The 15,825-nt window shown below is 34.5% G+C and overlaps 1 protein-coding gene across 4 annotated transcripts in view; it reads right to left on the reverse strand.

Moving 5' to 3' along the window:
* Window positions 1-12,335, reverse strand: part of Wdr62 (WD repeat domain 62) — a 66,025-nt gene extending 53,690 nt beyond the window's left edge. For 3 of the 4 annotated variants that reach the window (XM_089258636.1, XM_089258638.1, XM_089258635.1), the window contains exon 1: window positions 11,425-12,335. The gene's annotated coding sequence lies outside the window, so the exon portion shown is untranslated. The remainder of the gene's footprint in view (window positions 1-11,424) is intronic. The other variant, XM_089258644.1, reaches the window with a different exon arrangement.
* Window positions 12,336-15,825: the final 3,490 nt, after the last annotated feature.

The following is a 15,825-nucleotide window of genomic DNA, read 5'->3' on the forward strand; positions in this document are numbered from 1 at the left end:
GGTGAACTATAATAATTATGAATTATTATTATTGAAATTTCTAAAAACGAGGCAAGTCAGTCATTTATACATATATATATGTCAAATTACCCCAAAAATTGTGCAAATAAATGAAGCATCAGAGTGTTAAAGCTTGCCCATTTAACGCTCCCATACAAAGTCATTAATGACCGCAAAGAAAAAGAGCGAGAGGAAAAAAAAAACCATAGTGAGAGCGATAATAACACAAACAAATAACAATTATGCACAATGCGAATGCCAGACGAGGGCAAGGTAATTGAAAGAGCCGGAAAACGTTTGCTTGAAATACGCGACTCGTACAAAATAATAATTTTGTATTTGGCAAATAAAATGTCAGATATTGAATTAATGCCAATTGAACACGCAACAAACTTTTAGTTAGATTGAACCATTTGTTTGAGTATTTCGAATCGCCGAGCGGTTCGAACGATACGTTTTCCAATTCACTCGCTCTTATTGGGCCACGCAACATAGTTTCATGTTTACGTAAGTTTTGTAACATCGAATAGGGAATTTGTATATGCGGTGATGTACTTTTGGCAAACAAAAATATACGTGAACAAGTAATTTTGTTTTTAATTTGTAAGTTATTAAAAAAGTTTCATTATATTAAATATAAGACTTTTTACTAAACTATTTACATTTATTATTCCATAAAATAAATACTTTATCATATATTAAAAAAATCAATAAAGAAAAATATATTGGAAGCACTAAAATTGCACGTAGACAGACTCCATTGCAGATTGTAATCAAGAATTTTAATTTTTACGACTTTTTTTACTCTTTATTGAGCATTAGATGCTCAGTAGGAAACAAATTCCAAGGAAAACATTTATTTATGGTAATACATAAAAAGACCTGTTCCATACTCTAAACTCCCGCTTGTTTGCTCGTACGCTTACTATCTACCTAGTTAACTGTGAAAATTGTGAAAAACTTTCGCTGGTCATTCGAATTGGAAAGTCTAATGTGTACAACTGTATAAATACATATAGATATATATATATAGCGTAACATCTACACTTTTTCCAATGGCCAGCAGAGTCACCTGTCACCCAGTCGAATCAATTCACTTGCCGAGCGTCTGTTGATTTTGCTGATTATGTTCTGAGGTCAATCGCTTTTACTTACATATATCACGTTAACGCGTAAACAACCGCATGAATAGCGCCGCGTTGACAATGACAAACCGCTAATCATAAGTTAAGCATAACAACAAAGCGCCAAGCGCTAAATTAACTAAACGTGTCCACCGCACAAAATATGTGAAAACAATAATACGCCTGCCTGACTGCCGGCCTGGCCTGGCCGGGTCTGACTCGACAATATGTGTAAAAAGCATAAAAAAAAATACAACAACAACAACACACACAAATCAGCAACAAAAGCAACTTTGACTCTGGTAAAAGTTAAACAATTTGTTGTCGCTGCGTCTGTCTAATGAGACGCAGCGAACGCCCCGCAAATGTTGATTTGCGACTAACAAGGCCTACACGAAGCGTGAATAAACGCCAAAGCTGCAAAAACAGTTACTTTCTGATAACCGTGGGGGGTTAAACTGGGCAAGAGCGATAGTATCCGAGTGGGCAGTTGGCGGATTATTTTCTTATTTTGATCATTAGTTGATATGAAAGAAGGAAATTCAAGTATATTTAATATTATTGAAGAATATTATAGTATTATAATATTATAATATTAATTATAATTTATAAATTTTAATTGAATATTTTTATATAAGAATTGTATAAATTTTTTTATAAATTTCTACAAACATAAACAAAGGTGAAATAATAAAAATAAATAAAATGAGAAAAAAAGTAAAATACAAACATTAATGGAATTTCTAAAATTATTTTGAAGAAGCTTTCCCAAAATCTTAAATGATATCATATAAACATGTATTGTAGGAAAATGATTTGGAATATGACGTAATACATAATAATATGCATGTGGCTTATATTCAATTTAAAAAAGATTAAAAGCAATAATTATATAATAATAGACTTAAATAATTTAAAACATTTCAATATGCCATAAAAAGATATTTTCCCTTCGTAAATGATTTAAAGTAAATGTCAACCATCAAAATGCATCTATAATTCCGTTTTTATTAATACACAAAAATATTAACGACTTTCTATATTTGTTGCTGCGCAACGAATTAGTAAAAGTTGCAGCAGGCGGAGAAGGAGAAGGAGGAAAAGGAGCAGGTGTAATATCATTGGCTCCCACTCTGTGTAATTGCTGTTAATTGGCCTAGGTCAAAGGGCCAATTAGCTATAAGCTGATGCGATGAGATTGCTTTTCGATTTGGCTAAGCCTTCGCGTGACACTCACCTGGCCAACTTTTAGCCCAATGCTCAGGTGATGTGTGTGTGTGTGTGTGTGTGTGTGATTGGAAATGGCATTTCTTAGCGTGCAAATGCAATTTCAGTTCCACTCCTTTCTCCTTTCTCGCCTTAATATATTATTTAATTGAGTGGGTGGGCGGGTCTCTGACCTAGCTAAGCAATTAATTATAAAGAGAACTCGGCTAATTCGATTCGTGTTTGTAAACACCTTTTCAGCGTGAGCATTTTATTTGAAGTGCAACTGCAATTAGACGCAATTTATTTCTGAAATTTGTTTATTTCGACACGAATATTTATCTGGAGTTTTTTTTTTTGGAATTAGTGCTAATTAAGAACCATTCTCGAATGCTTAAAATAGTTTCGGGTATACAAATTGTCAATTAACACTTTGCATTGGTAGAACTCTAGTATGTATTGCGAAACTGAAGAAGATATAGTATTTTCAGAGCAGATGCTCAAAATCTCAAATCTACTGTATTAACTCAATTCAAAGCCAAGTCAGTCAGACTTTTTAGCTGAGAGCTTTGTATACATTCATATTAAGGAAGTTGAATCTAAATAAAATTATTTAATCATTTAAAAATTTATAGTTCTAACAATGTTTAGTATTTTTAAGATCCAAGTTAAAGCAAACATTTCATATATATTTAGTCAAGGTCTTCCATATAGCTACATGCACACGGACGCTAAAAACTGTTCCAAGCTAAATACCAACTTAATCAACGGCTTTTGCTAATCTTTCATACTACATCTGGCGATGAAACACGTGTCCGAGATAGACATGGAGTTAAGTTAACATGAAGTGAAGTTGTTTGAGTTCAATAAACTTTTAACATCGAGTCAAAGTTGAGCAATTTTCATTATTTCTCTACTCATATTCTTGGAGCTTCTCCTCATCTTTTTTTCCAGATCTAGTATTGTGTAAAATTTAAATTGACATAACCAGACGAGCCAGAAGACAACAATGAGGCTGACTGGAAAGAGTTAACACAATAACAAAAGGAAGTACATTGCCTTTATTGTTGTGCTTGGGGTCACTCGAAGTGAGCGAACAATAACGAACGAGGCAACAACTCACAGACTGACAAATTTGGAAATGCAGAGAGAAAGGGGTGTTCGTTCCACTGGTTCCGATTCATTTGACAACAATGAACAAAATCAACTGCCGAAAAGACAGTGCAACTAAATATTCAGTGGCAATGCCAGAGCCCAATTAGTTAGCCTCTGTTTAATTGCCATTTTCCGTTAATTCCAGCCCTTATATTATTTTTAATTGAACAAAGAGCAAACACTGCATACCCTTTTACTGGTTCAAGTATTTAATTTTGAGCTGAAGTCATACGACATTAACAAAATATTGAAATAAAATATTGATTTATTGGTGATAAACAACCGATATTATGGATCAATATATGTCGTGTTTGACAATGATAAGATAAAGCACAAATAAGAAAAAAAAGAGAATATACTTCAATTCTCAAGTCTTACAAACAGCAAAGCAAGCATTGAAAATAGCCAATATTCTATGTTTATATAATATTAATATAGTGGATAAAGATACAATGGCATATCTGTACTGCAAGACAAAATGATATTTACTAAATTATTATTCTATCTAAACATATGTGAAGATACTTAAGACTTTGGTACAGCGTATACTTATGCCAAGCACTCTTAGCTAATTTATACTAATTTTTTCTAAGGTGTGTTCGTTTAGCAAAACAGACTGCTCGGATTGATTTATAAAGAACAAAGTGAAGACAGAAACCGTAAAGTTGTCTATTTCTATGTGACCGACTCATAAGATGCCCCGTTTACAATAAAGCCATATATCGAGACCTTGATGAGCCTAACCTTGCCTAAGGAGTAGATAGCAGGTGTGATCTCTTCTTCTTTGTGGATGCTTGGAATTTTAATTATTTAGAAATTTACCATTTTATTAGTCTGTGCGATAGACAGACAGATGCATCAACTTGGACATTAAAGCAAAAAAGGAAAAGTTAATGAAGTAAAAATACCCCCTGTTGCCTGTCCAACCAGTATGCCCTCATCAATTCCTATAGGGTATCAAAGCCTCAAGCGTAGCAAACAGCAACAAAAAATCAATGACGCACAAAAGGTAAAGCACAAAAAATATAATACTAATTAGGCGAAAAGCATTTCAAGTATAGAAAGAAAAGCCGTATGGAAAAGATAAGGAAGATAAATAAACATAAAAATATAAATAAAATAAATAGAGGAGGAATAAGGAAAAATGAATCAATATTTTATAATGAAACTAAAAAGGGAATTTTAAAAAATTTATAGGTGTATTTATTCGAATATGCCATATACATATATTTATATGCGCCTTAATTAGATCATTATTTGCACAATTTTTTGCTCTGTCGAGCCCAAGTTAAGTACATTACAAAAGACTTGATAGATAAGATAAAACACAAATTATTTGCACGACTAACATCACTTAAATAAGTTATTTTCATACAAATGAACTCACAGAGTGCCTAAGAGTATTTGAGTAGAAATAAAAAAAAGGTTCTATTTTAATAGATCGAAAGATAAAAATACATATTTAACGTAAAGCTTTAAATAATAACTACAAAATGATAGTGAAATTATTAAGCTGCATCCGCTGGCACTTTGCCAGCAGAATTCATAAAGCAACTGACAAACTTTTCACAGCTGTTACCAAAAAGTTAAACAAATTAATATTTGGCCAAAAGTTTGTGAAAGTTTTAACAAAAAATATATATATATATTTAAAATAATACTTAAAGAGATAGTAGACTAATTTACCATATATAACACTCAAAAGTTAAGCAGCTTAAATTGTCAGCATTTATAACATGCAAAGGATTTGGGACCTAAGCACGGCAAAGAGTTCATATCATATCGCACTCAAAACGCTGCACCAAATGGACTTTATATGTAATTGTAATACAGACATACGTATATGTACATGAATTTGCGAACCATATAAAAGACTTCCTCTTAGGCACTGCTGAGTAGTTCATTGCCGCACAGCGAAACGAACAAAATCTTGGCAGCCGCCTAACTGGCCCCATTGCCAATTTCAGTCGAATCGGAATCCCGATTTGCCTTATAATAGCTTATGACACACTGCGCAACAATTTATTTCATTTTTTATTTTCGCCTTTCAAACAAAACGTATTTACTTGAAATGCTGCCTACTACAACACATTTGGCAAGTTATAAGGCATTACATTATCATTATGCTCATTGTAAATGAATAAAGGAGGGGTAGATCGACATTCATGAAAGGTATGTGACAGGCAAAACTAATTTACATGAATTTAAAATATATTAATATAAATTTGTATAATAAAATACATATAAATATCTATTTTGAATCAGGATAGGAAGCCAAGTTCTCAGCTTGTGCTTATGTGCGCCTCCTAGTCTATTTGTTCATCTATTCCCCTTGTAGTTTTTCATTTTTCGATTTTCATGAGAGCTTATTAATATGCAAAATTAATATCTATGAATTTAAAAACTATTATTAATATATATTTATATAAAAAAAATACATGTAAATATCTATATTAAATCAGTATAGGAAGCCAAGTTCATTTAGCTCAGCTTATCTGCGCTTCCTAGTCTATCTGTTCATCTGTTTCCCTCGTAATTTTTAGTTTTTCTTTCCAAAGCTCTCCTTAGATCTTAGGGTATTCACTAGTCGGATACTGCTGCCAAGACTGTCTTACATGTTTTTTTTTAAGCAATTACTTAAGTGATGAAATTGCAGCTACAATGTAGCTAGATACTTTTCACAGTTGAGCTAAACCAAAGCCAGCTAGCTGAGCGCCATACATATTGCTATATAACTGAATATATATTTAAATTTAATGTATATAATGATAAAGCACATAACTTAAATCCAAGTACTTACTGACCGTAAACATAAATGACAGACAGTTGAACATTGAAAATGATAGAATTTTGACAAGCACAAAGTGCGCTACGAATGTTTAGAGTGAATTTCTATTTTTCAAATAAAAATTAAAAAAAAACAAGTAAGAAAGCTCTAGTCGAGACTGCTCGACTACGAGATCCCCTGAACCCTACAAGCAACTGATATTTCAATAATAATTAGCACCCACACACGCACTCATGCAAACAAATACACGCACACACAAACACTCACATATACAGGCGATTGCGCTTGGGCTGCGCTGCAGTGTTGGCAATATTAGGAGAACTTATTTGTTGAATAATTTAATTTCTAGACGTACGATCGTAATGAAACTTTCAGAACGTATTCATATTGTTTAAATGTATGTGTATACCGAAGCACAAGTCTCTAGTATTTGATATACGACTTTTACAAAGATGAGGCTGAGGGGGTGGATTTGGGGGTGGGGGGTAAATTTTAACAAAAACCGAAATTGTATGACATGCGTCTTAATATACATTTTAAATTTGGAGACTCTAGCTTGAAAGATGTAGGAGATATAATTATTTAAGTGATATTCGATAAGGTTTTTTATCGATAAAAAAGTATCGGAATGAGTTATCGTTTTTTAGTGATAAACTCGATATCCGCGTGATATATACGGACATTTTAAAAAAAAGTTGAAGTCTCTAGCTCTTGTATCTTCTGAAATCGACGCGTTCAAACATACGGACAGACGGACGGACGGACGGACGGACGGACGGACGGACAGACAGACGGACAGGGCTAAATCGACTCAGCTCGTCGCCCTGATCAAGAATATATATACTTTGTGGGGTCTGCCACGCCTCCTTCTGCCTGTTACATACATTTTAACAAAACCATTATACCCTGATTTCCCATTTTCAATGGGTTCAGGGTATAAAAAACATTGTCAGACAGAGAAGAGTAGATGAAAATGAGGACAATGGGGGAAGACATATATAAAATTACCAACATGAACCGGTTCAATTAAAGCCCGCTTTAATTCGCAATACATAGATTCAGAAGATTTACAACAATTGCAAATCATCTATAATATTACACCAGAATAAAGAATATTTTATAGTAATAGATATATATTTTAAATATCTCATAAACTGCTCAAACAATCAAAACATCGTAAAAATACAAATTTATGAATGTGTAAATATTTATTAATTCATATGAATAAATATCAATTAAGTAATTATGAATAAATTATTATAAGCCTGCTCTATAGCTTTAATAATTTCTAGAATTAGAAAAATATTCTTTCTTATTTGTTTAGGTAGTCTTGTAAGAAATGTTGACCTTGTTACTATTCTAAGATTTGTGAGAGCAGGAAAAAAGCCGTTTGTACTCCCACATGAAGCCAAAGCAAGTTGCAAAAACAATCGAAATGAAAGCTGCGGGTAGGAGAGGGACGGCCCTCGGGCCAAAAACTAAGACAGAGGGCAAACCTGCACAGCCCGCAAATAGGGCGTTGTTGTTTTTGTTGTTATTATGATTGGGGAGAGCCTGGTGTGGGAAAAAAAAGACTCGAAGTGAGGCAGCAAGAAGTCTGCGCTTGACGAGCCAGAAGCAAACATCATTAAGTAGAGTTTTCCACTAACTTTGCTCACACGTTAGCTCATGTGTGTTGCTGTGTGTGTGTGTGTAACTGTGTGTGCTCGTATTTATGTTTACACTGAGCAAAAAGAAAAGTGCAAACTTGAAGAACTTTGTAGCTGAAACGGGTCAAGGTGGACATTTTTAAAAGAATTTTAAAAATTAAAAGACAATTGTTTAAATCGAAACATTTAGCATACAAAGCTTTTATTTATTTTACTTTATTATTATTTTTTTATTATTCATTTCATTTAAAAATTATAATAATAAATACTTTGTAGTTTTATGCTCAGCTTATTAATATTTTTTTATTTTTATTTTTATTTATTTATTTTTTTTTTTTTTTAGAGAACCAATTTTGCATTCTTAAAGTATTATATTTATCTAGTATTAAGAAATTCAGTTAAATATAACCCTGTTACAAATATATGTATACACAAAGCAAATACATATAGAGCCAATCAAACATTGAAGGCGACCCTCGCTTAGTCATGCAGTTTAGTGTCAGACCAGAAGATGGCTCAGAAGCAACAGCAGCGACAGTAAAAGGCAGACAATGTGCGATGCAGTGGAAGCAGTAAAAAACCACAGCACACACAAGCTTTCATTCAAAAGGTAGCGAACAGAGAGAGAGAGAGAGAGAGAGAGCAGAATAAAGTGTGGAACCTTTTAGGAATGCTGTTGCACCTTGTTGCAGACACAGCTCAGGCAGCAGCTTGTTTATGGCTGTGCAGCGCACATTGCAAATTTATAAAACAACCGAAAGGGAGAGAAGGAGAACTAGACAGAGAGCGAGAGCGTGAGAGAGAGAGAGAGTTGCCCTTGGGAGAGAAAATGTGCAATGCTTTTAGCTTTAAGTCGGGAGAGTTCCCTTGATATCGCCACAACTCACTTCGTTTATTTTGAAACTGAATTGGATTGGAATTTCGTTTTGCCATTTGCCTTTTGCCTCCTTTTTTGTCTGTCTGACTCAAACTCTTTCGCTTGCAACTTGTGAACTATTTGTTGATGCTCGTCTCTGTCTTCTTGCATTATTTAGAGTCTATAAAAGCTTGACTCGCAATGCATTGATATGTACTACATACATACGTGGCACGTGCACGTGCTCAAAAGAAACCTTAAATTTGATACAATTTGAATCCATTTAGTATAGAGAGATGCATAAGCCTCCTTTCATTTCTGCACCACATTGAATCAAATGTAAGAGCTTTGACCTTGCGCTTTGATTATGCAGAGAATTCAATCTCAGATTAAGAGTGAACTATGATTCAACATTGAACTTATGCAAAAAATTGAAAAGAAAACAAATCAGAATGTTTTAGTCGGGTGTCTGAGTAAGCTCTTCAAATTTTGTTTAGCTCTAGCTGTATAGATATAGATATTACGCTATTTATCTTTCTCCTTTACTATATTTTATATAAAGAAAACAATGCTCTTGCTTTAACCAAGTGTTGAGGCTAGACCCACTTTCTATTGTCAGTCTCTTCTCATTCAGAATCGTGGGAATTGCTCCAACTAATCATCACATATATTTGTCGTTTAATTGTCGCTTTTAGTCTCTAAGCTGGCCTCAGCTGTGACTTGACTCTTTTCAGAGTTGCTCTGTCTATTTTTTAGTTTAATATGAGCGTTAAATAAGTATGAAATGAGTTGTCACTTGAACGAACTAACTACATATAGAAGCGAGCCGAAGCAGAGCTTAGCAGACGTCAGACGTCATCTCAGCAACTGCTAGCAGATCGAATGCAGAAGCTATGATCTTCTTTTATTCTCAAATATTTATGTATATGAAATATTTTAGATCATTTCAGGGAACACAGGATTTTACAGGTGTTGTGACAGGTAACAGTAGACTCGAAACGTCCACGTATTTGTCAGTAAATAGGTGCGAATGAGCATGTGGAGAAAAGGCAAGCTAACAATTCAGGTAGCTAGAATGAACGTAAGAGATGAAGAAAGGAAACACTTGAACGAGCTGTTGACTATGGAATACTCTGCAAGATGATGATCAGAGTGTTATTATAAATAAATAAATATAATATATACATATGTACATATATGTGTTTATCATGAAAACAATTTGCAAATATATTTACTCTTCATATATTACAAAGTTATTGAACAATAAATACCCTGCTAAAGGACCAACACGGTTATCGGATATTATACAGAATAGGAAAATTATAATTAATATGTTGTTCATCTGTTGATCGATTCGATTCATTAAAATACGAGCAAAATACAATTAATATTCTTTGCTATTACACGTATTGTGTATCAATACTAATAGACCCATTGCAAGGGTATCGTAAACAAACAAAAGAGAGTAAATGAAAACGAAATCTGTGCACAGCAGCGAAATAGAAGAATAAAAAGAAATATACGTAAAAGGCAGAAAGACGAGAACAGAAAATCACAGAACAATCCACCTGTCATGGCCAATATGCCGCATGCTCGCTATCTCTTTCGCTCTCACTCACTCAGCTGCATTTACGCGCTAAGCGGCCAGCTGCGGACATTTGATCGTGGTAGAAAATAGAGAAGAGGAAAAATGGACAAGCTACTTTAAAAATATATATGTATATAATGATGTATGTATGCATGTACAAACATATATAAATATATTTTCGTTACACATTTAGCAATTAGAATATTATACATCCGCGCTCAACTGTTCTCATACTGCGCTTCCAGCAGCTCGATTCTTATAAGAGTTATGTATAAGAGCATAAGAAAAACATGTGCCGATTCTCGTCTATTTTTAGAAACTCATTACAAAACATAAAAAAAAATAGTGAGGTAAAAATATAGTCATTGTGATTAATGAACAAAACTGAGCTATTAACTCCATGATATATGCACATACATATGTATGTACATGCACACATATATTTACGAAGTAGTTATGAGGCGCTTTAAGGCTGTAAATTATAATTCAATTCCAATTAGACAGACGCTCAGACGTGTCTCGTGCTCCGTTGAAGGTTTGCCTTTGGGTCAAGTTCATTGCAGCAATGTAAAGAATTTAAAGAAACAACAACAAATCTATTGATTGAGCCGCAAAACTTAAAGCTCTAATGGCCAAATGTTGTTTTACTGGTTGCGAGCCTCTTCTAACGGTTGTTGCTTGCGCAGAAATAAATGCCGCCAATGGCCTTCAAAGCACAAAGTCCGCACTCAAAGTCACACAGCTTCGCGTGTGTGTGTTTCTGCACACATATACACCTATTTATGCATACGCAAGTACACTCGCTAAAGATGCGTATGCGTACACACACACACACACACCAAGTCACACACATACATACATATCAGCTGAGCGCTGGCCCAACAAAAAACCACCCCCAAACCGACTGGCGCCCCCATATAGCAGCTTGACAGAAATTTCGACACATAGAGCCAGCCTTGGAGCAGCATCCATAGGAATTTTCAATTTTCAACCCCATTGATTAAGAGAAACTGTGTCAGAAATGCGCCACTTACAATTAACGGTGTTCAGACACTCACCTCGTTTGCCTTTTTCTTTCACAGGATTTTGAATGTGAGCTTGGACGTTAAATCGAATGGCAACTGTGTGTTCGATGCTGCTGCTACGCTCTTCTGGAACGGCGACGTCGACGTCGACGTCAACTTTAACAGCGGTAACAACAGCTAGACGGATTAATGAAGCGCGCTCTCTGCTCTCTTATACACACAGGGGCACACACATGTAGACGTTTTGATTCACTTTTATTTGATTTTATTTTTATCTTTATCTTTTATCTTTATTCAGCAACGGCGTCAGCGTCGCCACTGACAATGACATTTTCATACAAACACACGCGGCGCTGGTCAGCGAAATTTCTTGTTGATGTTGCAGTCTCAGCTGGAGAGGGGCGGAGGGGAGCCCGGCGAGCGGCGGGTGGGGGCTGCAAGTTCTCCAAGGCAGGCTGGCAGGTGCACTTACAAGAGCTCACACACACACACAGAGACACGGGCGCATACAGCTACCACAGCGACCACTATCAAACACTCTGACACGCACACAAACACGCGACACGAAGCGCAGACATGAGAGACAAACAAACTATGCGGACGCTGGCACCTGGCACTCTGCTTTCATACTCTTTTTCTTTCTTTGTAAATTTCTTATTTTATTTATTTTGCTTTTTATTTTGCACGCGGCGGCAGCGACATTGATGGCTTCTGTTGTTGCTGCACATTTGTCTTGAGACTTGACTTTATTTTGATATTATTTCTATCTAATCGCGGGGTCGTGTTTGCCTTCCACGCTTAGATAATGCTTAATGGCCTCTTATCTAGCGCTTTGTCGCCTTTGCATACACTTTTTCTCGTAATTAATTATTGCTTTAAAACAGCCGCGCTCCGACGTGCTGATTCTTCGGCGTCGAAACAACAACAACTACGAACAACAAACCAAATATGGCCGTAGCAGATATATCTTAAAAATACCACAAATAACAAGTTTGTTCGCTGTGTGACGAAACGGTATTATGGTATTTTTTAGGCAATTACTGATGCTGAATATTTTTCAATAAAATACAACAAATTTCTATTAAATGACCAAACTCAAAGATTGAAGTATGAATTTTAATAGAATATTTCATTAAATTAATTGTTGTAGTTTTCTTTTGTATATTCATTTGAGAAATAAACTCAGCTGCCATGCAAACTTTCAACGCTATAAGCACTGTCTCTGTTTTCACAAACGGACTCTAGAGGGCGATATGGCTTTAACAACAACTTTTGGTAAGAACACACTATAAGTGTATTTGAACAATAGATGGCGCTTAGCATTCATAATTGCATTTAACCTGCAAAACATAAGCGGTCTATGTTTGCGTCGCTGTCAACGCATGCTGCTCACTTTTGCTATAATGTTAAGTTAACTGTTAAGCCAATTCCGCAGAATTCAAAATAATGGCAAATTTAAATAGTTGTTATATATATACTAATCTAATTAAATATATATATTGATTTAATTTATGAATTTATGAAATTTATGAAAAAAATCAGACGAATTCAACACCTAAGATTTATATTGATATATTCAACATATTTATCAAATATTGGAAGAAGCAGAATACTTTCAAAATATTTATTTTATAAAACACGTCAGGTTCGAGATCTCAAGTGGAAACAACAATCGGAATACTGTAAGCTGTAATCTTGTTGGAAATTAATTTTACCCCCTTTTTGCCATAGACCTGGGAATACATTTACACAAGTCAAGAGCTCCTTAAGCCCAAAAGCAAAGTCTATCTGCTTCATATCGCTGTATAAAATTTTTGCGTAATATTTCTGAAATGGATATTCATCCTCTCTTTGCCTGTCGCTCCACCTCTCTCTCTCTATCTCTCTCTCTCTTTCTCTCTCTGTTGCTCTTTTGCAGCATCTTCTCGCTCGCCTAGCGCCGTTTTATCTGTGAATGATAAAGAAAATCGTGGTGATAAGAACGATTCTCAACTCAAATTTGCTTACGTATGAGATGTTTTACAATGTGTTTGCTTAACGCTCACAAATCATATTTTATATACTATATAGATGTTATTATTTATATATTATAGAGCTTGCTAAAAATACATCGTGTAATTAAAGTTGTTTGCCTTCAGGCTTCCGTAAATTCTTATAAAATTTTATACTATTACTTATTCTAAATATCAAAAGTGCATAATTTATAAAAATATTATTTTTTAATAAACATTTTAATTAATTTAAGTTTCAACTATTTATAGATATTCAATTTTTAAACTTTCAAGCTTCAACTCACTTTATTTTCTACAATTCAAACGTAACAATCTTATCTTTACTGTTATAACTGTTTTTTTTTTTTTTCTCGTCGGCTGCAAACACCTTTAGTGTTATATGTGACCCATAAAGCGCTTTGGGCTCGCCTATGATCTAAAAGGGCGTAGTTTCTTAGAGTTTTTTATGTACTTAAAAAAAAAAAGATTCTTTAATGCTTTTATAATTATTTATTTACTTTAACTTTGACATATTTTAAGGCTTGTGACTTTGAGAGATATTCATGAATAATTAAATAATTTCAGAGAAAAAAAAAAACACAAGCTCGATCAACCTTTTGAACATATATGTATATGTCGAATGTCTTCTCTTTCATCCCCTTTATGTTCCCAATTACAACGAGCTCTTCCTCTTCTCAAAAACTTTGCGCTGTAATAGGGAAGCGAGCACATGTTTTTTCCCGTTACCAGGCGGCATTTGGCGATCATCAGACTGATAGACACCTGTTGGCAATATCAATCAAGGCGATTCAGTATTTATCAATTAATTGTAAAGTTTTGTTGTTGGCCCCATTCTTGGTTCCATGTGATTTGCATCGAAGTTCGTGAAATAGTTTCATCGTCTCGCAGTTGTGTCCGCAATTTCATTTAGCTCGGCCGGAAAACACGTTGCGCGTTTTTCATTTATTGTGAATAGTTTTTCCCAACGAAATGCCTAAAACTTTTACCGCTCAGCGTCAATTTTCGTGTGCAAAACTTTTCGGCAATCGAGCGCCAGGACAAAAGGAGCCATTGCTAGCCTGTGAAATGGCCTACGAATACGGCTGATGAAGCTGAAAGAGTAGAAAGAAATATATAAATAATTAGTATAAGCTAAAAAAATATAATAATAAAAATTGAGAGTAAAAAATTATAAATTAATGAATAAAAACAAATATTAAAGGGTCAATCAAAATATTAAACAAAATTAAATTTGTATAAAATTAATTTGAATGAAAATTAAATTCAATGAAAAAAAAAAAAAGTTTTAATATAGTAAATAATTCATAAAAATTAGTAAAATAATTAAAAAAAAAAAATGTTAGTCAGTCAAAATATTAATAAATTAAATTTGCTTTAATTTGTCTTAATAATATATATAAATTTCCAAAAGAATAAATCTTCAATCAAAACATACTTTACTCAAAGAATAAATAATAATAAAAAAAAAATAATAATTAAAATTATGAGCACATTAGATACCTGCACATAAATTTCAATTCTACTCAGAGTCTCTCCATCAAAACTGACGCTCAATATTGCCCGATCAAGCAGTCTCAGCTCAAGTGATCCACTCGGGAATCTGCAGTCGCATCTCCATAGAGGCATAAAATAGATCTCGCAGCCGTTGGAAGATTTGCCTTTTATCACACCTCCGCGCAAACCTTGGCCTAACCGCAGTCTCTCTCCGCTGTCGAGTTGTCACTCAGCGTGACATTGTTGCGCGTCAGTCGTCGCTCATTCAAAAGGAAAACAGACTATCACAGAATAGACATTATCTTAGGGGTATCTCGACTGTCGTCTGCACATCAACAACAAAAACAGTTCAGCTGAGAGCAGCGGAACGTCGCCGTCCCCATTCCCTTCGTAGTCGTCATCGTCGTCTTATGAGCTGTCACTAATACGGTAACTGCTCCAATTTAAGTTAGAATCTCAGCAGCCTCTCGTCTGGGGAAGTGAGCAACGCTGCTGCGATTGCTATTGCTCTCCTCATAGATTAGCGGGCGAGCGCGAGCTCAGCTCTGGAGATTGCAAAAGATATTACACAAATGCACAAATCTATATGGCCCGTGCGATAAGAGATTCTTATATATTTGTTCACTCAGTCTCGGTGCGAACGGCGACTGTGAAAGTGGAAGCGCGGCAGCCCCAAATCCAAATCCAAATCCAAATCCAAGCCAAACCGAATCAAAAGCCCAATTTAAGCAAAAGTTTGACAAATATCAAAATATTAAGCATACGCAATGTAGGCAAATCTAGTGTGAAGTGAGTGCAGAAGCCAAGCTGAAATAAACCTTGTAAAAATGCAAAATATATCGTAGAATTGTTTCAATTAAGTAAATAGATAAACAAAGGCGAAAAAACCTTGAAAATAAAATAAAAGAAAATTCTATTTAAATAAAAA

This window comes from Drosophila navojoa, chromosome 3 (assembly GCF_054131105.1).
Source record: "Drosophila navojoa isolate 15081-1374.11 chromosome 3, UAZ_NAV_1.0, whole genome shotgun sequence".
Classification (NCBI taxonomy): domain Eukaryota; kingdom Metazoa; phylum Arthropoda; class Insecta; order Diptera; family Drosophilidae; genus Drosophila; species Drosophila navojoa.